This window comes from Lissotriton vulgaris, chromosome 2_2 (assembly GCF_964263255.1).
Source record: "Lissotriton vulgaris chromosome 2_2, aLisVul1.2, whole genome shotgun sequence".
Lineage (NCBI taxonomy): Eukaryota > Metazoa > Chordata > Amphibia > Caudata > Salamandridae > Lissotriton > Lissotriton vulgaris.
The window spans coordinates 318,674,634-318,700,527 of NC_141688.1; the positions used below are offsets into that span (position 1 = coordinate 318,674,634).

Here is a 25,894-nt window from a genome sequence, read left to right on the forward strand (position 1 = left end):
GTTGTGGTAGCATGGGGGAGCGGTTTCGGCCTATCAGAAGGTAATTGGAGGAAAGTGCCATTTTTGACATGGTCACCCACACTTTTTGCCTGCTATTGGAATCAGTTTTGACTGAGGTGCACTGGGTTCCTGCTAACCAGATCCACAGTGCCATTGCTCTTTCCCAAAAACAGGGTAACAGGCAATTATTCCTCAACTGGCAAACTCTTTAGCACCACTGTAAATCCCTAGTAAATAGCACCCCTAGGACCAAGGGCATGGGTACCAAAGAGGGCCCCTAAGGGCTGCAGCATCTATTGTGTCACCCTAAGGGACCCACCCCCCAACTCACGAAGGTCATTGCAGGCTGCGTGAAATGGAGCAGACAAAAGTTTAAACAACATGGCACGCAGACCTGACTCAAAGTGGCAGATATGACCCTATGGAACAAGGTGACCTGGGTGGCTGCTGTGTCGGTAAACGCGGTGGTGGCCAGAACGGTGAACCAGAAGGTACGTTCGGTCCCTGCAGGTTGCAGTAAGTGGCTCCTCCACTTCAAGGGAAATGTTGGCTGGTTGGCAAAGTGTTGGCAGCCCTCCAAGGCTTTTGGAGGATGCACAGTAGCAGGGTGAGGAAGGTTCCCCGGAGATTGTCGGGACAGATGCAGGCAGGGTCCGGCGCCTAAGTCCACACATTACCTGAGCCACTACGTAAGGAAGGAAACCTCCTACGTTTTAGAAAGGGGCTGAAAACGCTGTTATTTAGGAGAGCCCTATGAGCCACCTAGGCTAGTGGATGCCCTCTGTATTGTCAAAGTTGTTGTTTACCATCGATTCCCGAGCGCTTAGAGGCCTGTAGGTGATTGAGCGCGCTACAAATCAAAAATAACAATAACAATAACAATAACAACAATAACAACAGTTCTTGATTCTTTTGCTCAATCATCTTTCTTTAGTCAAGCGAATCCAAGGTTCCTGGAGTCAGGGTGCCACCTAAATACTCATTTAGGGGCATTAAAGGAAGTGAAGAACAAGTTACTTACCTTCGGTAACGCTTTTTCTGGTAGATACAATATCTGCCTGTGGATTCCTCACCTTGTGAATATCCCCCTTGCGCCAGCAACGTTCGGAAAATTCTTCGTAGCACGCCGGCGTGGACGACGTCATAGGAGCACGGCATCGCGCGCGACTCCGTCTGACGTCACCGACTCCATATAAGGCCCCCGTCGGCATATATATATATATATATATATATATATATATATATATATATATACATATATATATATATATATATATATATATATATACACACACACATACATACATATATATACACATACACACACAATGTACACAGTACATGCAAATCAAAAGCAATTGAAGTGCAAAACTATACAAATTCAGATATACAAAACCAAAATTACATTTGCACATAAACCCAGGTATAGCAGAGTGGACAACGGGGAGGCGGGTGGGTCAGTGAGGAATCCACAGGCAGATATTGTATCTACCAGAAAAAGCGTTACCGAAGGTAAGTAACTTGTTCTTCTGATAGATACATCTGCCGTGTGGATTCCTCACCTTGTGAATAGAGTCCCACAGCAGTCCCCACTCCCGGAGGAGGGTGTCCACTCTTCTAAACCAGGAATTCCTGAAGGACAGAGCGCGCAAAATGACCGTCCCTCCTCACCTCAGCATCCAAGCAGTAGTGCTTTGCAAAAGTGTGGAGGGAGGCCCATGTCGCGGCCCTGCAAATGTCCTCAACAGTAACACCTCTAGACAATGCAGAAGTAGCAGACTTCGCTCTAGTTGAATGAGCTCTAATACCCTCAGGGGGGTCCTTACCCGCCAGAGAGTAGCAAATCTTGATGCACAGGATAATCCATCTGGAAAGTGTGCGCATGTGCACCGCTCTGCCCTTCTTGCAGCCAGCAAAACCCACGAAGAGCTGATCGTCTATTCGATAGTCTTTAGTCCTATCAAGATAGAAGCTAACCGCTCTCTTCGGGTCCAGGCGATGAAGCCTCTCCTCCTCCTCAGAAGGGTGTGGGGGAGGATAAAAGGTAGGAAGGGTAATGGATTGACCTAGGTGGAAGGGAGTAACCTCCTTAGGCAGAAAAGCAGCCCTGGTCCTGAGAACCATTCTTTCAGCATGGACAGACAAGAACGGGGGCTTGGAACTAAGAGCCTGAAGCTCACTTACCCTCCTTGCCGAGGTAATTGCAACCAAGAAGACCGTTTTAAAAGAAAGAAGCCTCATTGGACACTTGTGTAAGGGTTCAAACGGCGAACCCATCAGATAGGTTAACACAAGATTCAAGGCACAATGAAGGGAGAAGGAGGGAACCTATTAGTGAGTCCCTTCAAAAACCTCAAAACCACAGGAGATTTAAAAAGAGAGGGCTGATCCGGCAAACAGAGAAATGCCGATAAGGTCGAAAGGTAACCTTTGACAGTGGCAACAGCAAACCCTTGCCGTGCCAGAGAAAGAGCAAACAACAAGATATCAGACAAATGAGCCTTTAACGGGTCAACATCCCTCTCCCTACACCAAGATACAAACTTAGACCACCTATACGAATAGATGGACTTGGTGGAGTCGCGCCTGGCAGAAAGAATGACATCCACCACATCGTGAGGGAGAGAGAAAGAATTCAGATTGCCCCGTTCAATCTCCAGGCATGAAGGTGTAATGTCTGGAGGTGGGGGTGTAGAACCTGCCCCTCCATCTGAGAGAGGAGGTCTGCCCTGAGAGGGAGACGGAGCGGCGGGTGAGAGGAGAGGTGGAGAAGATCTGTGTACCACACCCTTCTCGGCCAATCCGGGGCGACCAATATGACTTGGGCCCGGTCTTGGCGAATCTTCCTCAGAACCCGAGGAATCAAGGGTATGGGAGGAAACGCGTAAAGGAGCTGACCTCCCCAGCTCAACTGAAACGCGTCCCCCAAAGCTCCTTGCATCGGATACTGGAGACTGCAGAATGACTGGCAGTGAGCATTCTCGCAAGTGGCGAACAGATCCACCTGAGGAGTCCCCCACATCTGAAAGATGTTGCGAACAACCTCCGGGTGAAGCCTCCACTCGTGGCCCGCAGAGAACTGCCGACTGAGAATGTCCGCACGTACCTTCAGGACTCCGGCCAGATTATTCGCCATCAGACAAATCTGGTGGTCCTGAACCCAGGACCAGAGACGCAGAGCCTCTTTGCAAAGACACCACGACCCTACTCCTCCCTGCTTGTTGATGTACCACATCGCGGTCGTGTGGTCAGTCAGGACCTGGACCGACCGACCGCGAAGGGAAGGGAGGAAGGCCTTGAGCGCCAGACGTATGGCCCGCAATTCTAGAAGGTTGATGTGAAGCAACCTTTCCTCCGGAGACCAAAGACCCTTGACCTCCCGATCCCCCAGATGAGCACCCCACCCTAGAGTGGATGCATCCGTTATCACCGTGGCCACCGATGGAGGTAGATGAAAAGGCTTTCCTTGTGACAGATTGCCTTCCACGCCCCACCAAGACAGATCCGCTGCAGTTTCTCTGGAGATCTTCACTGACTCCCCGAGATCTCCGTTGTGCTGATACCACTGCCTGCGGAGGCACCACTGGAGTGCCCTCATGTGCCAGCGTGCATGGTTGACCAGAAGAATGCAAGAAGCCATCAGACCGAGCAGGCGAAGGACCTTCAGGACCGGAAATACCGCTCCATTGTGAAATAAAGGAATCATTTCCTGAATGTCGCGAATCCTTTGAGGCGGAGGGAATGCACGACATACAGTAGTGTCCAGTACCGCACCTATGAACAGGTTGCGCTGGGAGGGCACAAGGTGAGATTTGGGCACGTTTATCGAAAAACCCAACCTGAACAACAGCTGCGATGTCTCTTGCAGGTGATGAAGCACCTTCTCGGGCGACTCCGCTTTGATCAGCCAGTCGTCCAGATACGGGAATACAGGAATCCCCGACCTCCTGAGATGTGCCGCCACCACTGCCATCACCTTGGTGAAAGCTCGAGGCGCAGTAGTAAGTCCAAACGGAAAGACCACAAACTGGTAGTGTTGCGAACCCACCGTAAAACGGAGATACTTCCTGTGCGACTTCAGGATCGGGATGTGAAAATACGCATCCTGCAAGTCGATCGACACCATCCAGTCTTCTTCCAACAGCGCTTGAAGAACCTGCGCAAGAGTGAGCATTTTGAATTTCTCCTGCCTGAGATAGAGATCCAAAATCCTGAGGTCCAGGATTGGACGTAACCTGCCATCGTTCTTGGGAATCAGGAAATACCGGGAGTAGCACCCCTGACCCCTCTCCTGCTCTGGGACCACCTCTATCGCACCTTTCTTGAACAAAGCCAGGACTTCTTCCTGCAGGCGAACTAGGTGGTCCTCCGAACAAAAACCCTGGCAAGGAGGGTAATTGGGAGGGAACTCCTGGAAAGGGAGAGCATACCCATTTTCTACGAGATTGAGAACCCAAAGATCTGATGTAACCGATTCCCAATCCCGTAGAAAATGAGTAAGCCGACCCCCCACCGGAGCCACATGATCCAGAATGGCGGATCTAGGGCTGCTTTGCTGCAGAGGGAGGGGGTTGATTATTAGAGGAAGTGGAGGAGGAGGAGGCTTGGCGTCCACGACCACGGCCCCTTTGCTTTCCTCTGTAGGTTTTATACAGAGGATTCTGTCGCTGCTGCTGCTGCTGCTGACCTTGGCTGTAGGAACGAAAATTGGATCTGCCAAATCCCCTGAACTTCCTAGCCGCAGAGCCCCTTGTCTGAAGGCCCAAAGACCTCGCCGTAGCCCGGCTGTTCTTGAACCTCTCCAGAGCTACGTCAGCCTTCTTACCAAAGAGGCCTGTCCCATCAAATGGCAAGTCTAACAAGGTTGACTGAACATCAGATGAAAAATCGGAGGACTTAAGCCATGCGGCCCTCCATGTTGCAACAGTAGAGCCCATTATCCTGGCAACAGAGTCCACCGTGTCCATACCACTCTGTATAACCATACGAGCTGCAGCCTGAGTATCAGAGATCACCTCGTTAAAGTTTTTCCTATCGTCCTCTGGAAGCTTAGATGAAAGTTGTTTCACAGAGTCCATTAACGCATGAACATACCTTCCCAATAGGCAAGTAGCATTTGTGGATTTCAAGGCCATGCTACCCGAGGAGAAAATCTTCTTAGCAGACTGGTCCAATTTCTAGGAGTCCTTGTCTGCCGGCACTTGAGGGAAAGAGCCCGCAGCCCTGCTGGAACAGGCGGCCTGCACCACCAGACTTTCCGGTGCAGGATGCGAGGAAAGAAAATCAGGGTCCTCAGGGGCCACCCTGTAACGCCTTGCCACCGACCTGGAAACCGCAGGCGCAGTCAGAGGTCTCTTCCATACCTCCTTTATTGGCTCAGTCAATGCATCCGTAAAAGGGAGTGTAGGCTCCACAATTGAAGAAGGCGAATGCAAAACTTCCGTAAGGATGTTGGGCTTGTACTCAACTGTGGGCAAGGTCAAGCCTAGCAGATCTGTAGCCTTCCTAATAACAACATGATAGGGTGCTATGTCCTTAGATGGAGTATCCGAAACGGATGGCAAACCCCACTCAGGAGAAAGTTCCAGGCCACTTGCACTTTGGAGGTCCTCAAAACAATCCCCCTGATCTTGCAACTCTCCTTCCTCAACATCGGAGTCCATATACTCCTTCTCCTCCAAGAGGCGTTCTGCCCTTCGCCTCGACCATTCCATGCGGACCGACGTCGACGGATCCGGAAACGACTCCGCCAGCGCCGGAACCGACGTCGAGCGAGGAACTTGACAGGAAGCACCACGATCAGAATCACCACGAGGCCGATCCGGAGTCGGCGAAGCCGCATGCGAAGTAGACGACCTCGGCGGCGCCGAACCGAGCCAAGGACAAGGCGTCGGCATAAACGGCATAAAAGGGGCCGGGGCATAAGTCTGGGGCACACCTAAATTAAAAGACAAGGGACCCATGGGACCAATAGGCGCACCAGAGGGGTACATTGCCCTCGAGTAAACTCCAAACATGGCGTTTAAAAACTGCGAGGGATCCTGACCTGGACCTGGAAAGGGAGGGTACGAACCCAACGGCCGCTCCGAAGGAGGCTGATCCGGCAAAGGCGCACCCTGGCCCTCTTGTTCTTCAGGTTCCACAACCGGAGTCGGTGTTCGAGGAACCTCTTCTTCATGCACCGATGAATGGTGCGACTCCAGATCCTGTTCCGGCTCCTGAACTGGAGAACCAACGTGAGATCGAGCCGGAGAAGGAGACACGAAGTCCTTGTGATGTTTACGTGACTTCTTCCTCTAATCCGAAGACTCCTTGCCAGAGTGATGTCTGGAGTGATGTTTACTCCTCTTATGCTTCTTCCTCGAGGAGCTCGAAGCATGGCCCGAGGCCGACTTGGATCCGGACCTCGACCTCCCTCTGGACCTCTCTCTGGACCTTGATCTCTCACTCGACCTCGACCTCGCCTTGGCCCTCGAAGCCGACCTAGACTTTGATCGCGACAGCTGTCTCGACTTCGAGCGCCTGGACACCGACCTCGAAGACCTTCCGGCTTCTCTTTCCTTCACCTTTGCAAGCAGAAGCTTCGCCTCCCGCTCCCGCAAGGCTTTGGGGTTCATCTTGTCACAGGAACGACAGTTCTTAACATCATGACCCGAACCAAGGCACCACAGACAGTCTGAATGCGGATCGGTGATCGACATCATCCGGGAACAGGAACCACATTGTTTGAAACCCGTCTTCCTCGATGACATCTTCGGCGAAGAAGTGAAATCCAACAGAGAAACTGTAACAGCTAAACAGAGATAAGATACAAAAGTATCGCAGAAGATCCCTGAAACCGTTAGCGTCGACGACGCGGAAAAAAGGGAACTGACGTCATCACGCCGACGTGGGCCTTATATGGAGTCGGTGACGTCAGACGGAGTCGCGCACGATGCCGTGCTCCTATGACGTCGTCCACGCCGGCGTGCTACGAAGAATTTTCCGAACGTTGCTGGCGCAAGGGGGATATTCACAAGGTGAGGAATCCACACGGCAGATGTATCTATCAGAAGAGTAGTATCCAATGAGCTACTTAATCTTGGGGTCACAACACCCCCTATATGCCCACTCCGTGTGGGAGTGGGCATTACCCTCAACTGTGCCCTCCACTGTACCCATCCAGTCTCCTGGACCCAGTGCACAGTAAGAATGTTGAACGTGATTGAGGGAATTTAGAGGATTGAGGTGCAATTTCGGGCAAATCCTTTGTCAGATTTGACCCTAATGAACACAATGACCTGGGTGGCTGCTACGTCGTAAACCCTGTGGTCCGAAGCAGTGAACGTGACGTTGCGTCGGTGCCTGCAGGAAAGTGGCTCCTCACTTCAAAGGAGAAGCTGGCTGTTTGATAACGTGCTGGTAGTGAAGAGTAATAGCCAATGAGCTGCTTGGCCTTGAGGCCACAACACCCCCTATAAGACCACTTCCTGAGGGGAGTGGGCATAATCTGAATCCCCCTCCCATCCAGTCTCCTGGTGAGCATTTTGAACATTAGATTCTTGAGGGAGTAGTAGGAAAGTGGGATTCTAATGCAGTACCCCTCTACACCTTTTGGCTGGCTTGTGATGTAACTGACGGTAGAGTACTGGGTCCTCGCTAACCAGTTTCTCAGCACCAGTGTTCTTTCCCAAAACAGTACTTTTTCCACAATTGGCACAACTATGGCTCACATGCAAGTCCCTTGTTTTAGGAAAGTGGCTCTTCATGCATGGCTGCCTCCACTTTTTGTCTGATGCTGATGCTCTTTTGACTAAGTGTGCCCTGGGATCCAGACAACCAGGTGTGAGAAGGTGGCCTGATATGCAGTGCTCACTATTCTAGTGAACACTATGTATCAGTCCAGCAACCCTTATTGATGATTGGTTGTAAGTCAACCTTATAGACCAGCTATCCTAGTAGCGTGGATACGAGCAGTCTAAGGCTAAAGACTCGAGAGGGCGTGTTAAGCCAGCTGTTATACCATCACATATACCCCTTGAACACCAAGTGAAAGGACACCACACAAGTGTTATGAAAATAAACAAGATATTTATTAAGAATCACAATAGCCCTGTACTCTTTATGAGGACAGGGTACTAAGCACAAAACGAAACTCTTACAAAAATACTTAAGTTAGCACAGTATATACAAATGCCCGAGGGGCACGGAAAACCATATACTCTGAAAGTGGAATGCGAAATAACTAGCAGGTAAGTACAGTACTACTAGGCTTAGGAATCGCTAGGACTTGACTATAGAACCTTCAGATTACTTATAGGAGGCCTAGGGGACTCAGGTGCAGAGTGTGCACTCTCACGCGTGATGCGGGACAAAAGTCTATGGTAGCTAGTAATGACAAAGTTAGTGTTCTCGGGCGAACCCGACCTGGTAGGGAGAAAACGAAAGTCGATCCTGACCCTTGGATAGTGAGGCTATGCTGGGGCACCGAAATGCCGAAGTTACCTAGCCCAGGGGCTGCAGCTGCATAGGTCTCAAAAGACGTCGGGAATCCTCGTTGCCGGACCAGGAGCCTGGAAGAAAGAAGTTGCTGGCAGGCGACCAGTGAAGAGAGTTCGATGGATCCAAGCCTGGATCGAAGGAAGATGACACCTGAAAGCAGAGGGGACCAAGTTCGAGACTACTAGCCAGTAGTCAGTGGAACCAGGAGGGCACCGGATGGTAGTCACCTCGACTAGGTGAGTGGGTGACGCTGTGTTCACAGATCTCACGGACCAGGAGGCGTTGTCGGCGACCAGGATGGAGGAGCGAGCTGTCCCACGATGGATGAAGCTGTCGGCGTCGCTGGACCCAGGATTGGGCAACAAAGCCTTGGCAAATTCAAGCCCACGCGGTGGACTCAAAATGGCATCTGGAGTGGACCAGGAGGGTCCGGAGTGCCTCTCTTCAAGAAGGAAGCAAGGGCCAGTCTGGAGCAACCAGACCAGCAGCAGTGATGTCGTCGGGCGTCGTTCAGAAGGCCACAAGCCAGCCGGCTAGTAGCCAAACAACGCGGTGAGCAGGCAAAAGCAGAAGGGCCCCACACAGATCGTGGAGATGCTGGAGGGCTGATCTTCGATGCTGGAGCTGCTCAGGGTTGGGGCTTCTCGGACCCCAAAGCACTCACCAGTGGAGCACACGGTGGGCTTGTTGCAAAGAAGTCGTGTAGTCTTGGCGATAGTCGGTCCCTCGAGGTCTCGTCGCACTCACGGTTCTCAGCTTTGCTGTAGAGGTGAGTAGAGGTCAGAGGTGCCAGGGAAGCCGGGTCTCGTCGAGCTGGGTCGTCGGATTTGTGAAGAAGGACTTGCAGCAGACCGCAGTGTTCTTAGGATGGTGCCCGCTTGATGCAGGGTGACTACTCCTTAGCCACAAGGGAGAATCTTGAAGAAGGAAATCTTGATGTCTTTCGCAGAAAGTCGTGTCTTGATTCCAAAGATGATCTAATTTGAACAGGGGGCCCGCTCCTATCTTTATACTAAAAAAGGGGGCTGACCCGGTGACTAGGTCCTGCCTATGGGTGGGACTAGGAGGGGGGCGGTTACACCCCTCTCCCATGCCGGACTTCCCCCGGCCAGGGGCTGGTCTGCCCCTGGAACTGGTTCAGACTGGCCTATGCGTAGTGAGCACCGGGGTGCCACTCAGCAGTCACCTTCCTGTAAAGCCCTGCCTACCCAGGATACACAAAACCATGTCTGGGACGGTGCTAGCACCGCCCCTGACAGAAAACCCTTTGTCCAGGCTCCCCTCGCTGGAAGGACTCCCAGCTGCAGGGGGTCAGACTCGTGTCTGTGGTGGCAGCATCCATTTTGTGGAGCTGAGGCTTCGTTTAACTTTAACCGGGGTTCACAGTTACATACATGTCGTGTCCCTCTAGAAGGGTGGAATGCTAACCCCGTCGCCAGAATTGGCGAGGGGTTAGTATTCCAATTCGTATGACACCTTACTCGACATGTTTTGATAAAGCAAGACCAAAGATAGCATTTAACCGCGAGGATTATAATGCACTTAAGAGTATATGGTATGCGATATCATGGAACAGCTATTAGGACTTGGTTCCGCAAGCTGCAGACAGGCTCAGCTCATGCCAGAGCACCATCTCACACGATTCCAAGCACACTGCCTTCAGGATTGTTAAGGCCTGCCATAGGAGTGACTGATAGGAATCTGTGTGTCCATTTTAGGGTTAGATATAGGTATACTATATCTACAGCAAAGGGTGATTACACGACTTTGCCCCAGCTGTCATGCAGCCAGTTGTGTCAAATTTAGGAGGCCAGCCAGGGGTGGCATAATACATGCTTCAGCCCCTGGTAGGCCTGGGTACACCTATGCCCTGAGTTACAGGGTCTGATAAGGTGGCCCAGTCCCAATTGGAAATGCACCTAGGGTACATGGAATCTATTTTAAAGAGAGAGAGCAGTAGGCCTGGGGTCCTGATTGGCAGGATCCCAGGTCGACTATGTCAAAAACCAGCTAAAACACAGGGCAAAAAGTTGGGGGCAACCATAGTCAGGAGGTACCTTCCTACACCAGGTACCCAGGGCCTATGTGCTTTCCCTAAAATTGTACTGTTGCACACTCAATTGGCAACTCTGGCTACATGCAAGTCACTCGTAAAAGGTACAATGGGGACAAAGGGCACTGTGACCAGGGAAGGCCTCTGATGGCTGCAGCACATTGTGTCACTCTTAGAGGACACACACACACGAACACGGATACATGGACACGGATACATGGACACACGGGCACAGGCTGGGCTGCGTGTTTTGGTGCAGAGCACAGTGAAGAGTAGACCTGGAACATAGCCCAGTCTGCCATGCCTACAAACCACTGCCCTGGCGTAGTTAAGCCACCCCTCTAGCTGGGTGCACTATACCAGTGGTGAGGGCACAGGTGCATGAGCCCTGTACCACCACAGTGTCTAAGTCCATTCTTAGACATTGTAAGTGCAGTAAAGAAAGAGTATAGGGTCTAGGAGCTTGTCATCTCAAACTCCACAGCACCATAATGGCTTTACTGAAAATTGGGAAGTTGATATCAAACTTCGGCACATTAAACCCACACTGATGCGAGATTTAATGCAAAATTTACTCAGAGGTCATCTTAAAGACGCCCCCTGAAAAACTATCCATCTCTGGTGTCCTAGCTGAGTGGCTGCTGGCCAGCTGCATCCCCATACATGTTTCTATATCCCTGGGTCGAGAGCCTCCCTCTCTCTGGGTTCCTGCAACAAAGCACATCCTGGGCAGAGGAGCTAAGCCTCCTCCCCCAGGATGGGCAGAGTCCACGAAGGGAAAGCTTCAAAGGCCTGGCGCCTTTGTTAGCTGACCCCGCATTTTGCTTCTTCCAGCAACTGGCCCCCACAAGTTATAACCCCCACTTTGGGAGGGAGAATGAGCGGGAAACCCAAGATATGAGGTGTGCCCACCTTTGCCAACTCCCCCACCCCTTCCTCATGCAAAGTAGGCGAGGCACAACAGTCTTCCCCCATCTTGAAGATGGGGCAATCCAGCCAAACAGAGAGGCTCATGGCCCTCCTCCCACTAGAGGGTGGCATAATAGGGGATGTACCCACCCCAAGGAAGGGAACCATTGGTCCTGACCTGTACCTAACGGAAAGATCCCTACATTTTATATTTAGGGGCAAACCGAACCATGCCTCCTCAGAACAGCAAGATGGACCGAAGAGCTGTGCTGAAGGAGGACACAAACTGCCTTGGCCCTTGCCCTACCGGCCTGTCCGACCTAGATCTGTTCCAGCGGAATCCCAGCATGTCCTGCAGCACCCCCTGAACCCGGAGGACCTGCCATGCCTTCCCTACCAAGACCCTGTCTCCCGTGAGCACTGGACTTGCTCAAGAACCAGACTATGGCTACAGCCAATTTCGCAATCCTGCACCATACGTTTATGGGCCGCGAGAGTGGCCCAACACAGCGAGAGCGGCCCAACACCGCGAGAGTGGTCCAACACCACGAGGTCCCCCCAGCAAATCTGACCCAGGATCCCTGACCTGCCTCAAAGCTCCCAACACCACCTGCAGCCTCTATGTGGATAGTCGCCCGACTGCGACTAGAGCTGGTAAGGAAACCAGACGCCTAAAGAAACCCCTACACAAGACACCCCACAGCCTTGGGCGGCCCAACCGACTATCCAGGCATCCTCCTGCATCCCAGCTTACCTCACCAACTGGTGGTCGCCTCCAGGAAGCCTCCTTGCCTGAGCCTACAGTCTTTGTTCCGACCGGAGATCTCCCTTTGAAAACACGGCAACCTGCGCCAATCCAGCAGCCTGCCGCCGCTGTGGGTGAACCATATGTGCCAATTCAGACCCCCCCCTTGCCCTGAGACTAACCCTAGGACCTTTGCTCCCTCAACCCTGTGGCTTGTCTGAGAGCAGCCCCCAACAGACAGGCCCCTAGCCTCCTAGGTTAACATAGGGCCTCATCACACTGCACCCATCCACTCTAGTGCAGCTGATGGTGCTCGTTGAAAGCATTTCTTGACCCTGGGGGAAACGCTTGTTCTAACCCCAGAAACTCAACCTGCAAGACAGATTGCTTAACAGCAAAACGATAACCACAGCGTTGAGTTTGTATGGAAACCAAAGCAACAGTGTGTAAAAGTGTTTGATTTACCATTGACTAGGAAATGTCAGAGGGTAATATCTAGGCATATCACACGGAGTAGAAAAAGTAATTAAAAAAGTAATCTAAAAGTAAACACCAAGTAATTAAAACTATTTATCAGGGGGTATAGGGAGGCAAGATGGCCGCCGAGGGTTTGCAGTAAGCAGTCGCATCCCACTCCACCTCCTCCCCTCAATGCACAGATGAGCAGAGTGTGACCCCTCCCCCCCCCCAGGAGATGAAAGCGGGTGTCTGGCCTCTTGGTCGGGGGTACGAAGAAGCAAAGCCAGCCGCTGGACAAGCATACAGAGATATGCCAGGGATATTGTCCTGAAATTACTACTCAGGGCTCACAGTAAGCTTACGGCTGGGTGCATGCTTGTAACTTACAGAATGCCTCCACGGAACGTAAAGAGCAGTGAAACGAAAGAAGTGGGCAAGGAGGTAACAGGCCTGAAAGAGTCGAGAAAAGAACGAAAAAGAAAAAAAGAAATGACCCGAAAGGACTCGCTGGAGCCGGGATTCAGAAGGCTGCGGCTGGGAAACTCTGGGAGAAAAGCCGGTTGCGAGGCATCGCTCACATCGAGTGTACAGCGGGACAACGCCTCTGGTAAACCCATGCCACCCAAACAAAGGACGAAAGAAATCAACCTGCGCCAACCCACGATGGTGGAAAGCCTCGCTAACATACCTATGGGAGATGCGGCAATCGGGAAGCTGAAGCGAGGCCGCGGCTGGTCTGAACGTCCTCGAGGACGCGGATGCTGCCGTTGCCAAGCAACCAGCGACAGCGGTAGCAGAGGTAGGAACCCGAGAACGGCGCAGAGGCTCGTGCATTAGTCTCAGATGGAAATCAGCCCAGCATACCTGTAAGTACCCCTGGCCCAAACTTTAGGGGTGAAGACGGAGAAGGCTCAGGAGGAGGGGCCACAGTACAGACAATAGGATACAACCAGAACAGGGGGCTGAGGGGGGAGAAGTAGTGGCTGATGCTCCAAGGGACTGGGGAAACTGTCCGTTTATGACAAATGCTGCAGGTACTAATGCCCCACAGTTAAGCACAAATCAGGGCAGCCTCAGTGAGTTGGGGGCTAGCGGTGCTACATCTCCAGATCGGTTTTACTCAGTTAATGAAGATTCTAAATCTGTGGATAGTGTGGAAGACAGCTTAGGGGAACTTACTGACACGGAAAGTAGTACCTCAGCTCAAAGAAGTACGCCCCAAAAAAAGCGAGTGTCCAGGAGGAGACCCACCCCCGCAGATAGCCCCTCAGACCCCTCAAAGAAATTAGACTGGAATTATTAAGCCACGTCACAGACTTACCTGGAGCAGGATGGCACCACTTCCTTGCCTGGTGCACAAGCTTCTCCCCACTTACTGCCCCAGCCGGTCTCTCTAGAGTTATTATTCAGTACTCTGAAAACCATGCAGAGCGAGGCAAGAGTTGAGTCGGAGGGCAAGGCAAGAGTCAAGGAAAATCCAGAACACTCTGAGAAAGATGAACAAGCGAATTGACGAGGTTGATGAGAGGGTTACCCAAGTCTAGGAAAGGACTGGGAAGCTCGAGGATGACATGAACAACCTAAAGACTCGCAAACAGGATCAGCAGAAAGTGGCGGATGATGTTCTCTGGAAGCTCGAGGACTATGAAAATCGTCAGCGGCGGAATAACATTAGACTGCAGGGAGTGGCAGAGGGCTTGGAAGGGGATGACAGACTCTTTGTTGTGAATTTATTGAAGGGGACCTTTCCGGAGTTAGCCTCATGGCAATGGGAGATCGAAATCCAGAGGGCACATCGTTTCCCTTTTGTGATTAGCAAAGGCCAAGCAGGGCGTCAAGAGGGCAGGCCAAGAGCTATTTTGATTTACGTTGGCAAATTTCTGTTAAGGCTGTTAATTCTGGAAAAAGCCAGAGTCTAAGCGCTCCTTTAGTAACATAACCTTTTTTGCCAGGCCCGACTTCTGCCACGTCACCGTGGAGCGCAGATGGAGGCTCAGACAGCTTATTGCTCCCATACAAGCTCTGGGGTCGGAAGCTTTTTTACTGTACCCAGCTAAACTGAAAGTGGTCACTAAAGGGGTGGTGAAAATGTTCTTCTCGGAGATTAAGGCCAAGGAGTATATGGTGGAGGTATTGGGTTTCAAAAAAGGAGGGTATAGTTCGGGGTTTAGTCTGGAGTAATTTCCTTACTTTCCCGGGATGGGTATTCACTTTTTTTCTAGTAGGTTTTGGAAACAGTACGGGGGGGGAGAGTGGGGGGGCGGGGGGGTGGGGCAGGGGGGTTCAGGCGACCACTGCATTTCCAAGCGTCCACACATAGGCCTTGGGAGGCCTATTTGCCTGTAATGGGGTGCGGGGGGGATAAGGGGGGGTGGGTTAGTAGGGGATAATGGGGGAGTGAGGTAAACGGGCACACAGCACACTCGGGAGCACTTTGATTTTAGCATTTTGTGAGTTTGGTTGAGAAGTTGGATCAACCTTTCGTAGTTTTCTAATGCATTGTAGAATTGCGTCTCTTAACGTATGTGGGCTTAATGATGCACAAAAAGGGATCCGAGTTACAGCATTTCTGAAGATAATGAAGCCGGATCTGGTGTGTTTGCAGGAAACACATGTGGAGGGAGGGAAGGGCTATTTACTTGAACAGTTAGGCTTTTCCGTTTTAGCCCATACCAAACAAGGGGTTAAGACTGAAGGGGTGGCTATTTTGGGTCGTGATAGAGACTGTAGGGTGGGGAGAAAGCTCGAGGATCAATGGGGAGGTGGGCGATCGTCGAAGTGATGACCATGCCTGAAAATGATTGAGAGCTACGGCTGCAACAGGCACCGGGGAGGAGGGTGGGCGATATGAATGTCATCAGCCCTTCATGCCAAGAACAGATGCATACTGGTAAGTAGCATATTCCGTTCGAGGCATGAGGACTGCTGAATTCATATCTGTGCATAGAATAAATAGCAGTTACCTCCTTACCGGCGGGTGCCTGTGCCAGCCGCAGCAGTCTGAAAGAGAGTTCTGAGAACAGCCTGTCCTACAGCAGCTTGCTGTTTGGAGTGTACATCTACGCAGTAGCGTTTGGTAAATGTATGTATGGTGGTCCATGTGGCTGCTCTACATATATCCTCTAGAGGAATGTTACCAAGGAAAGCCATGGAAGCCCATAACTTGCGTGTGGAATGCGCTCTAGGGGGAACTGTTAACGTGCGCTTAGCCTTTTGATAACAGAAATGGTCTGAGACCTATTGCACTGTGTGAGGGTGAGGGGTTGAGGGTGAGTGAGGGTGAGGGTGGGTGAGGGTGAGTGAGGGTGAGTGAGGGTGGGTGAGGGTGAGTGAGGGTGAGGGTGGGTGAGGGTGAGTGAGGGTGAGGGGTTGAGGGTGAGTGAGGGTGAGGGGTTGAGGGTGAGTGAGGGTGAGGGGTTGAGGGTGAGTGAGGGTGAGGGGTTGAGGGTGAGTGAGGGTGAGGGTGAGGTGTTGAGGGTGAGTGAGGGTGAGTGAGGGTGAGGTGTTGAGGGTGAGTGAGAGTGAGGTGTTGAGGGTGAGTGAGAGTGAGGTGTTGAGGGTGAGTGAGGGTGAGTTAGGGTGAGTTAGGGTGAGGGGTTGAGGGTGAGTGAGGGTGAGTGAGGGTGAGTGAGAGTGAGTGAGGGTGAGTGAGAGTGAGGGTGAGTGAGAGTGAGGGTGAGTGAGGGTGAGTGAGAGTGAGGGTGAGTGAGAGTGAGGGTGAGTGAGAGTGAGGGTGAGTGAGGGGTTGAGGGTGAAGGTTTGAGGGTGAGGGGTTGAGGGTGAGTGAGGGTGAGGGGTTGAGGGAGGGTGGGTGAGGGTGAGTGAGGGTGAGTGAGGGTGAGGAGTTGAGGGTGAGTGAGGGTGAGGGTGAGTGTGAGGGGTTGAGGGTGAGTGAGGGTGAGTGAGGGTGAGGGTGAGGCTGAGGAGTTGAGGGTGAGTGAGTGTGAGGGGTTGAGGGTGAGTGAGGGTGAGTGAGGGTGAGGCTGAGGTGTTGAGGGTGAGTGAGGGTGAGTGAGAGGTTGCGGCGCGTGGCTGGCAGCACGTGTGGGGGCGCCCCTTCCTTGGCCACGAAAGGAGCGAAACGAACCAGTTTGCTGGCGCTGGGTCGAGAGACCCAAGGACTTGGCCGTGACCCTGGAGTCCTTGAAGCGCTCCAGCGCGTGGTCCGCTTTGTCACCAAACAGGCGACAGCCATCAAACGGCATGTCCATCAAGGCATTTTGGACATCTGCCGAAAAGTTGGCGGATCTCAGCCAGGCGTGGCGACGAATCGTCACCGTCGTGGACATCGCTCTGCCCAGCGAGTCGGTTGTATCAAGACCACACCGTATGGAATATTTAGCTGCGTCTTGGCCCTCAGCGACAGCCTTGCCGAGCTTCGCCCTCACCTCCATGGGGCCTTCTGGCAGCAGTTCCGCGACCGTATCCCACACAGAGTGGGTGTAGCGGCCCAAGAGGCAAGCGGTGTTGCAAGACCGCAGTCCCAAACTCAGGGACGAGAAGACCATCTTGCCATACTGGTCATACCTCTTAGATTCCCGGTCGGGCGGGGCCGACGGGAATGCGGTCTGGGAAGTCGAGGCCTGGATCACCAGACTCTCAGGGGTGGGATGGGTGGACAGGAACTTGGGGTCGTCCGGACAAGGACGGTGTGAGAAGGTGGCCTGATATGCAGTGCTCACTATTCTAGTGAACACTATGTATCAGTCAAGCAACCCTTATTGATGATTGGTTGTAAGTCAACCTTATAGACCAGCTATCCTAGTAGCGTGGATACGAGCAGTCTAAGGCTAAAGACTCGAGAGGGCGTGTTAAGCCAGCTGTTATACCATCACATATACCCCTTGAACACCAAGTGAAAGGACACCACACAAGTGTTATGAAAATAAACAAGATATTTATTAAGAATCACAACAGCCCTGTACTCTTTATGAGGACAGGGTACTAAGCACAAAACAAAACTCTTACGAAAATACTTAAGTTAGCACAGTATATACAAATGCCCGAGGGGCACGGAAAACCATATACTCTGAAAGTGGAATGCGAAATTACTAGCAGGTAAGTACAGTACTAATAGGCTTTGGAATCGCTAGATCTTGACTATAGAATCTTCAGATTACTTCTAGGAGACCCAGGGGACTCGGGTGCAGAGTGTGCACTCTCACGCGTGATGCGGGACAAAGTCTATGGTAGCTAGTGTGAGAAGGTGGCCTGATATGCAGTGCTCACTATTCTAGTGAACACTATGTATCAGTCCAGCAACCCTTATTGATGATTGGTTGTAAGTCAACCTTATAGACCAGCTATCCTAGTAGCGTGGATACGAGCAGTCTAAGGCTAAAGACTCGAGAGGGCGTGTTAAGCCAGCTGTTTACCACACATATACCCCTTGAATACCAAGTGAAAGGACACCACACAAGTGTTATGAAAATAAACAGTTATTTATTTAAAGATCACAACAGCCCTGTACTCTTTATGAGGACAGGGTACTAAGCACAAACCAAAACTCTTACAAAAATACTTAAGTTAGCACAGTATATACAAATGCCCGAGGGGCACGGAAAACCATATACACTGAAAGTGGAATGCGAAATTACTAGCAGGTAAGTACAGTACTAATAGCTTTTGGAATCGCTAGGACTTGACTAGGGAATCGTTAGATTACTTCTAGGAGGCCTAGGGGACTCGGGTGCAGTGTGTGCACTCTCACGCGAGATGCGGACAAAAGTCTATGGTAGCTAGGAATTAGAAAGTTAGTGTTCTCGGGCGAACCCGACCTGGTAGGGAGAAAACGAAAGTAGATTCTGACCCTTGGATAGTGAGGCTATGCTGGGGCACCGAAATGCCGAAGTTACCTAGCCCAGGGGCTGCAGCTGCATAGGTCTGAAAAGACGTCGGGAATCCTCGTAGACGGACCAGGAGCCGGAAGAAAAGATGCTGGCCGGTGACCAGTGAAGAAAGTTCAGTTGGATCCAAGCCTGGACCTCGAAGATAGATGACACCTGAAAGCAGAGGGGACCAAGTTCGAGACTACTAGCCAGTAGTCAGTGGGCACCAGGAGGGCACCGGATGGTAGCCACCTCGACTAGGTGAGTGGGTGACGCTTGACTCGAAGATCTCACGGACCAGGAGGCGTTGTCGGCGACCAGGATGGAGGATCGAGCTGTCCCACGAAGATGGAAGCTGTCGGCGTCGCTGGACCCAGGATTGGGCAACAAAGCCTTGGCAAATTCAAGCCCACGCGGTGGACCTAAAATGGCGTCTGGAGTGGACCAGGAGGGTCCGGGGTGCCTCTCTTGAACAAGGAAGCAAGGGCCAGCCTGGAGCAACCAGACCAGCAGTCGTGAAGTCGTTGGGCGTCGTTCAGAAGGCCACAAGCCAGCCGGCTAGTAGCCAAACAACGCGGTGCACAGCAAACAGCAGAAGGGCCCCACGCAGATCGTGGAGATGCAGGGAGGCTGATCTTGGGTGCTGGAGCTGCGCTGGGTCGGGGCTTCTCGGACCCCAAAGCACTCACCAGTGGAGGACACGGTGGGCTTGCAGTAAAGATGTCGTGCAGTCTTGGCGATCGTCGGTCCCTCGAGGTCTCGTCGCACTCACGGTTCTCAGCTTGGCTGTAGAGTTGAGTAGAGGTCAGAGGTGCCAGGGAAGCCGGGTCTCGTCGAGCTGGGTCGTCGGATTCGTGATGAAGGACTTGCAGCAGACCGCAGTGTTCTTTAGGATGGTGCCCGCTTGATGCAGGGTGACTACTCCTTAGCCACAAGGGAGAATCTTGAAGAAGAAATCGTGAAGTCCTTTCGAAGAAAGTGGTATCTTGATTCCAAAGATGATCTAATTTTAACAGGGGGCCCGCTCCCATCTTTATACTAAAAAAGGGGGCTGACCCGGTGACTAGGTCCTGCCTATGGGTGGGACTAGGTGGGGGGTGGTTACACCCCTCATCCATGCCGGACTTCCCCAGGCCAGGGGCTGGTGTGCCCCTGGAACTGGTTCAGACCGGCCTATGCGTAGTGAGCACCGGGGTGCCACTCAGCAGTCACCTTCCTGTAAAGCCCTGCCTACCCAGGATACACAAAACCATGTCTGGGACGGTGCTAGCACCGCCCCTGACAGGAAACCCTTTGTCCAGGCTCCCCTCGCTGGAAGGACTCCCAGCTGCAGGGGGTCAGACTCGTGTCTGTGGTGGCAGCATCCATTTTGTGGAGCTGAGGCTTCAGTTAACTTTAACCGGGGTTCACAGTTACATACATGTCGTGTCCCTCTAGAAGGGTGGAATGCTAACCCCGTCGCCAGAATTGGCGAGGGGTTAGTATTCCAATTCGTATGACACCTTACTCGACATGTTTTGATAAAGCAATACCAAAGATAGCATTTAACCGCGAGGATTATAATGCACTTAAGAGTATATGGTATGCGATATCATGGAACAGCTATTAGGACTTGATTCCGCAAGCTGCAGACAGGCTCAGCTCATGCCAGAGCACCATCTCACATGATTCCAAGCACTCTGCCTTCAGGATTGTCAAGGCCTGCCATAGGAGTGACTGATAGGAATCTGTGTGTCCATTTTAGGGTTAGGTATAGGTATACTACACCTACAGCAAAGGGTGATTACACGACTTTGCCCCAGCTGTCATGCAGCCAGTTGTGTCAAATTTAGGAGACCAGCCAGGGGTGGCATAATACATGCTGCAGCCCCTGGTAGCCCTGGGTACACCTATGCCCTGAGTTACAGGGTCTGATAAGGTGGCCCAGTACCAATTGGTAGATGCACCTAGGGTACATGAGGTAATTTAGAAAGAGAACAGCCAGGCTGTGGGTCTGATTGGCAGGCCCACAGCCAGAGAAAGTCGTAAACCAGTGAAACAAAAGCAAAAAATCTGGGTGATCATAGGATTGCAGACCCTACTCTCCTACAGCTAGTAATGACAAAGTTAGTGTTCTCGGGCGAACCCGACCTGGTAGGGAGAAAACGAAAGTGGATCCTGACCCTTGGATAGTGAGGCTATGCTGGGGCACCGAAATGCCAAAGTTACCTAGCCCAGGGGCTGCAGCTGCATAGGTCTCAAAAGACGTCGGGAATCCTTGTTGCCGGACCAGGAGCCTGGAAGAAAGAAGTTGCTGGCAGGCGACCAGTGAAGAAAGTTCGATGGATCCAAGCCTGGATCGAAGGAAGATGACACCTGAAAGCAGAGGGGACCAAGTTCGAGACTACTAGCCAGTAGTCAGTGGGCACCAGGAGGGCACCGGATGGTAGCCACCTCGACTAGGTGAGTGGGTGACGCTGTGTTCGCAGATCTCACGGACCAGGAGGCGTTGTCGGCGACCAGGATGGAGGAGCGAGCTGTCCCACGATGGATGAAGCTGTCGGCGTCGCTGGACCCAGGATTGGGCAACAAAGCCTTGGCAAATTCAAGCCCACGCGGTGGACTCAAAATGGCGTCTGGAGTGGACCAGGAGGGTCCGGGGTGCCTCTCTTGAAGAAGGAAGCAAGGGCCAGTCTGGAGCAACCAGACCAGCAGCAGTGATGTCGTCGGGCGTCGTGAAGAAGGCCACAAGCCAGCCGGCTAGTAGCCACACAGTGCGGTGAGCACGCAAAAGCAGAAGGGCCCCACGCAGATCGTGGAGATGCTGGAGGGCTGATCTTCGGTGCTGGAGCTGCTCAGGGTTGGGGCTTCTCGGACCCCAAAGCACTCACCAGTGGAGCACACGGTGGGCTTGTTGCAAAGAAGTCGTGCAGTCTTGGCGATCGTCGGTCCCTCGAGGTCTCGTCGCACTCACGGTTCTCAGCTTTGCTGTAGAGGTGAGTAGAGGTCAGAGGTGCCAGGGAAGCCGGGTCTCGTCGAGCTGGGTCGTCGGTTTCATGAAGGACTTGCAGCAGACCGCAGTGTTCTTAGGATGGTGCCCGCTTGATGCAGGGTGACTACTCCTTAGCCACAAGGGAGAATCTTGAAGGAAATCTTGATGCCTTTCGCAGAAAGTCGTGTCTTGATTCCAAAGATGATCTAATTTGAACAGGGGGCCCGCTCCTATCTTTATACTAAAAAAGGGGGCTGACCCGGTGACTAGGTCCTGCCTATGGGTGGGACTAGGAGGGGGGTGGTTACACCCCTCTCCCATGCCGGACTTTCCCCAGGCCAGGGGCTGGTGTGCCCCTGGAACTGGTTCTGACCGGCCTATGCGTAGTGAGCACCGGGGTGCCACTCAGCAGTCACCTTCCTGTAAAGCCCTGCCTACCCAGGATACACAAAACCATGTCTGGGACGGTGCTAGCACCGCCCCCGACAGGAAACCCTTTGTCCAGGCTCCCCTCGCTGGAAGGACTCCCAGCTGCAGGGGGTCAGACTCGTGTCTGTGGTGGCAGCATCCATTTTGTGGAGCTGAGGCTTCGTTTAACTTTAACCGGGGTTCACAGTTACATACATGTCGTGTCCCTCTAGAAGGGTGGAATGCTAACCCCGTCGCCAGAATTGGCGAGGGGTTAGTATTCCAATTCGTATGACACCTTACTCGACATGTTTTGATAAAGCAATACCAAAGATAGCATTTAACCGCGAGGATTATAATGCACTTAAGAGTATATGGTATGCGATATCATGGAACAGCTATTAGGACTTGGTTCCGCAAGCTGCAGACAGGCTCAGCTCATGCCAGAGCACCATCTCACACGATTCCAAGCACTCTGCCTTCAGGATTGTCAAGGCCTGCCATAGGAGTGACGGATAGGAATATGTGTGTCCATTTTAGGGTTAGATATAGGTATACTATATCTATAGCAAAGGGTGATTACACGACTTTGCCCCAGCTGTCATGCAGCCAGTTGTGTCAAATTTAGGAGGCCAGCCAGGGGTGGCATAATACATGCTTCAGCCCCTGGTAGGCCCTGGGTACACCTATGCCCTGAGTTACAGGGTCTGATAAGGTGGCCCAGTACCAATTGGTAAATGCACCTAGGGTACATGTTGTAATTTAGAGAGAGAACAGCCAGGCTGTGGGTCTGATTGGCAGGCCCACAGCCAGAGAAAGTCGTAAACCAGTGAAACAAAAGCAAAAAATCTGGGTGATCATAGGATTGCAGACCCTACTCTCCTACAGACGGTGGCGTCTGGCCACGTTCCGATCAACAGGCGAACCTGAAGAGGGCCTGGACCACGTGCCCAACAGAACGTCTGACAAGGCTTCGTTAAACGGCAGCAGTGGCTCCTGTGGGCATGACTGCGGTTTGAAGACCTCAGTGAGGATGTTAGGCCTCACGGCCGCGACGGGGAGCTCAAGGTGTAAGGCCTTGGCAGCCCTCATCAACACCACTGAATAGGCAGCCCCTTCCTCCGACGCCACGGAAGGAGGAGAGACAAAGCCAGGGTTAGGAGAGTCGTCCAGACCACTGGCATCACCAAAATCACCTGTCCAGTCCACGTCGTACTGGCACTCACGTGACAGAGGGTCCTCAGACCCCTCCCAACCCTCACAGTACTCCACATCATCTCCATATTCGGAGTCAACAATGTAGACCGGCTCCTCGGGGTTCACAGGCCCCATCGGCGTCGAGCCCGGCGTCGTGCGAAGCCGGTCCGACTCCGCGTCCGGATTCGGGGAGGGTATGGGGACGACGACGCCCGGAGCTGGCGCCCCGGCGCCGGCTGGAGCCGGCGCAGGAGAACCGGCGCCGCACGGGGACGGCGTCGGGGGTAACCCCGATGGAATCGGCGCCGGAGAGGCCGGAAGACTAGCCGGGTCGACCCCGAAGGCCCCTGCGGCGCCGGGGTCGGAGCCGTCGGCGGCACCGGGGCCGGAGCACCCGATGGCGTTGAGGCAGGGACACCCGGACCGCTAGGGCCCCCGGACGGTAGCACTGGGCCCGAAGGCGCCGTAGGCCCCGTCGGAGAAGTGAGCGTCCTCATGGCCATGAGGAACGCCTCAATCTCCTCAGGCGTCGCGCCTAGCCCAGGGACCGGAGGGTATGGAGCAGGCCGCGCCGGAGACTCTTGCGGAGCCGCGGGGGTGGGGTCACCCGAACACCCGGCCGCGTCGCGCGAGCGTCGGGGGAGCCGGAGGTACGATGACGACGCCCCGACTTCTTGTGTTTCCTACCGGAGGAACCAGACGAGTGGTGACGACTTCCGGAGCGCTCAGCACGGCTCCGCGAACGCTCCCTCGAACGCTCCCTGGACCTCCGGCCGGACCGGGACCGCTCCCGGGACCGCTCTCGATGCGGGGCCGACACCCGGAGCTCGAGAAGCTTGCGGGACCACTCCCGCCTAGCTTTATTTGTCAAGGCCTGGCAGGCGTCGTGGTCGGGGCCCAGGCACCGGAGGCACAGTCGGTGATAGTCCGTGACCGACATCGTGCGGTCACAACTGTCACAATTCTTAAAACCGGGCATCCTACCGGCACCAAAAAAGTAATAAGAAGTTTAACAAAACTTGGTCAAAAGACCGGAGTACTGCTCTTCGGATCTGCGCTAACTGGCGCGGAAAAAAGAAGAACTCACGTCAGCACGCGGAGGCGGCGTCTATATACTCCAGCGACGTCATCACGGCGCACAACGCCGACGACGGACGCGGAGCCGCAGGGGACGCCTGCAGACGACGCCTACCGACGCGCAGGGGTACTGCTACGCAAAAGTTTCCGGATCCAGACTGACACCTGGGGATATTCTAAGGTAAGGAATCTAATACGAACGTTTTTCTTTCAGATTGACCCTTCAGGAGGTCAGAAACATAGAAAAATAGAATAGAAAAAGCTCAGAAAAGAAGAGCCAATGCTCCAGGGTCCTGCTAGCAGGTGCCGGAAAAAAGAACTGAAGGTGAAAGGGACCTGCACTGCATTCTGGGATACTGTGAGGCTTCTGGAAAGTTCTCTTAAAGGCACAGTATCCTGTTTTGAGCCACATAATGGCAGCCTATGGGGCTTGTCTGTCCACTCCTTCCTCTCTATCATTCCAGAGGGTTTTGCTGTTAAAAGCAAGATTTTTCTCTGTGGAAAATCCTGGACAGGCTGTGCTGTTGTGGTTTTTGGTGGAATTTCCTGTTGAAGTATTGGACAGTGTAGCCTGTGGATATAGGCTGCATTATCTGTCTTTAAATTCTCTTAAGTGTCTATGCAGGTCTGCATGTTTTGACAGTTTAGGAGATTATTTTTGATTGCTCCGGGGTCCGCTCACATGGGCGGGACTATTCACTAGATTATGACTATACACAGAGATCCCCTACTACAGAAAGGGCGTTTACACCCCTACCCACATTATGACCTGCTGATTAGCAGGGGAGCTTCAAAGAAGCTATCTCCTTTCAAATTTGAGTCTGTATCCCAGAGCCCTTTGACATCGAAACAGGTGGGGAAATTAGCTTGTCAGACATGCAGGTCATTCGCAGGCTAGTACCACCTTAAAGGTGGCCTAATCTGAAGTGGACACAACTTTTCAGAAGTGGCCATCTTCGTGAAGGCAAACTTAGGAACTCTGGGACACGGTTATGTCCACTTCACACAGGAAGTGGTCATATAGGGGGCGTAATGACCCCTGTTCCCTGTAAGATGCACGCACATCTATGTCACCCCAAATGTGCACTATCGTGTGTGAAGCGCACATACTCTGCAGCTTTGTGAGGACCGCTCGCACCGCCACTTTTAAAACGTGAGCGACAAGAAAAACAGTCATTTCCTTCTGCAGTAGGCGGAGGTAGAGACCACTGAGGAAGAGAACACGAGCAGCAAGTAAGTTCAGCATCAAGTGGCTCCTGCACTTGCTGCAAATCTTTTGTTAAAAGGGTGTGGCTGCAGCGCAAATTGTGTACCTTTGGGAAAGTATTCAGGTTAATCGCAGCGCCCGTCTTTTACTGGAATTAACATGAATACTTTCACAAAGGCACACAATCTGCCCCACAGCCGTGCCCTCTTAGAAGAACTTCAGCAAGTCTACAAGCACGAAGTGTGCTTTCAAGTGATTATGAAAGTACACACCCTGATTGTAGACTTGCTGCATTTCTTGTGTTAATAGGGTGTGGCTGCGTGGCCAGGGTCGTCTCTAGGGCAGTGCGACCAGTGCCACTACACCAGTGGCTGACTACGGGTGTGGGTGCCATGTTTGTAGGTATATTGTTTTCAAAACACCTGCTGAGACATTCCCTGCCTCCAGAAATTCAGTTAATAATTTATGTCAAGGTAACTCTGCAGATTGATGTTCTGCCTTGAGAGAGATCGTAATTCCCTAGTGGAAGTTTTAAGATAGTGCAGGGGATTAATAGGTC

At 52.6% G+C, this 25,894-nt stretch overlaps 1 protein-coding gene across 8 annotated transcripts in view; it reads right to left on the reverse strand.

Moving 5' to 3' along the window:
• Positions 1–25,894, reverse strand: part of CKAP5 (cytoskeleton associated protein 5) — a 901,993-nt gene that overhangs the window by 559,708 nt on the left and 316,391 nt on the right. The gene's annotated exons all lie outside the window — the stretch shown is intronic.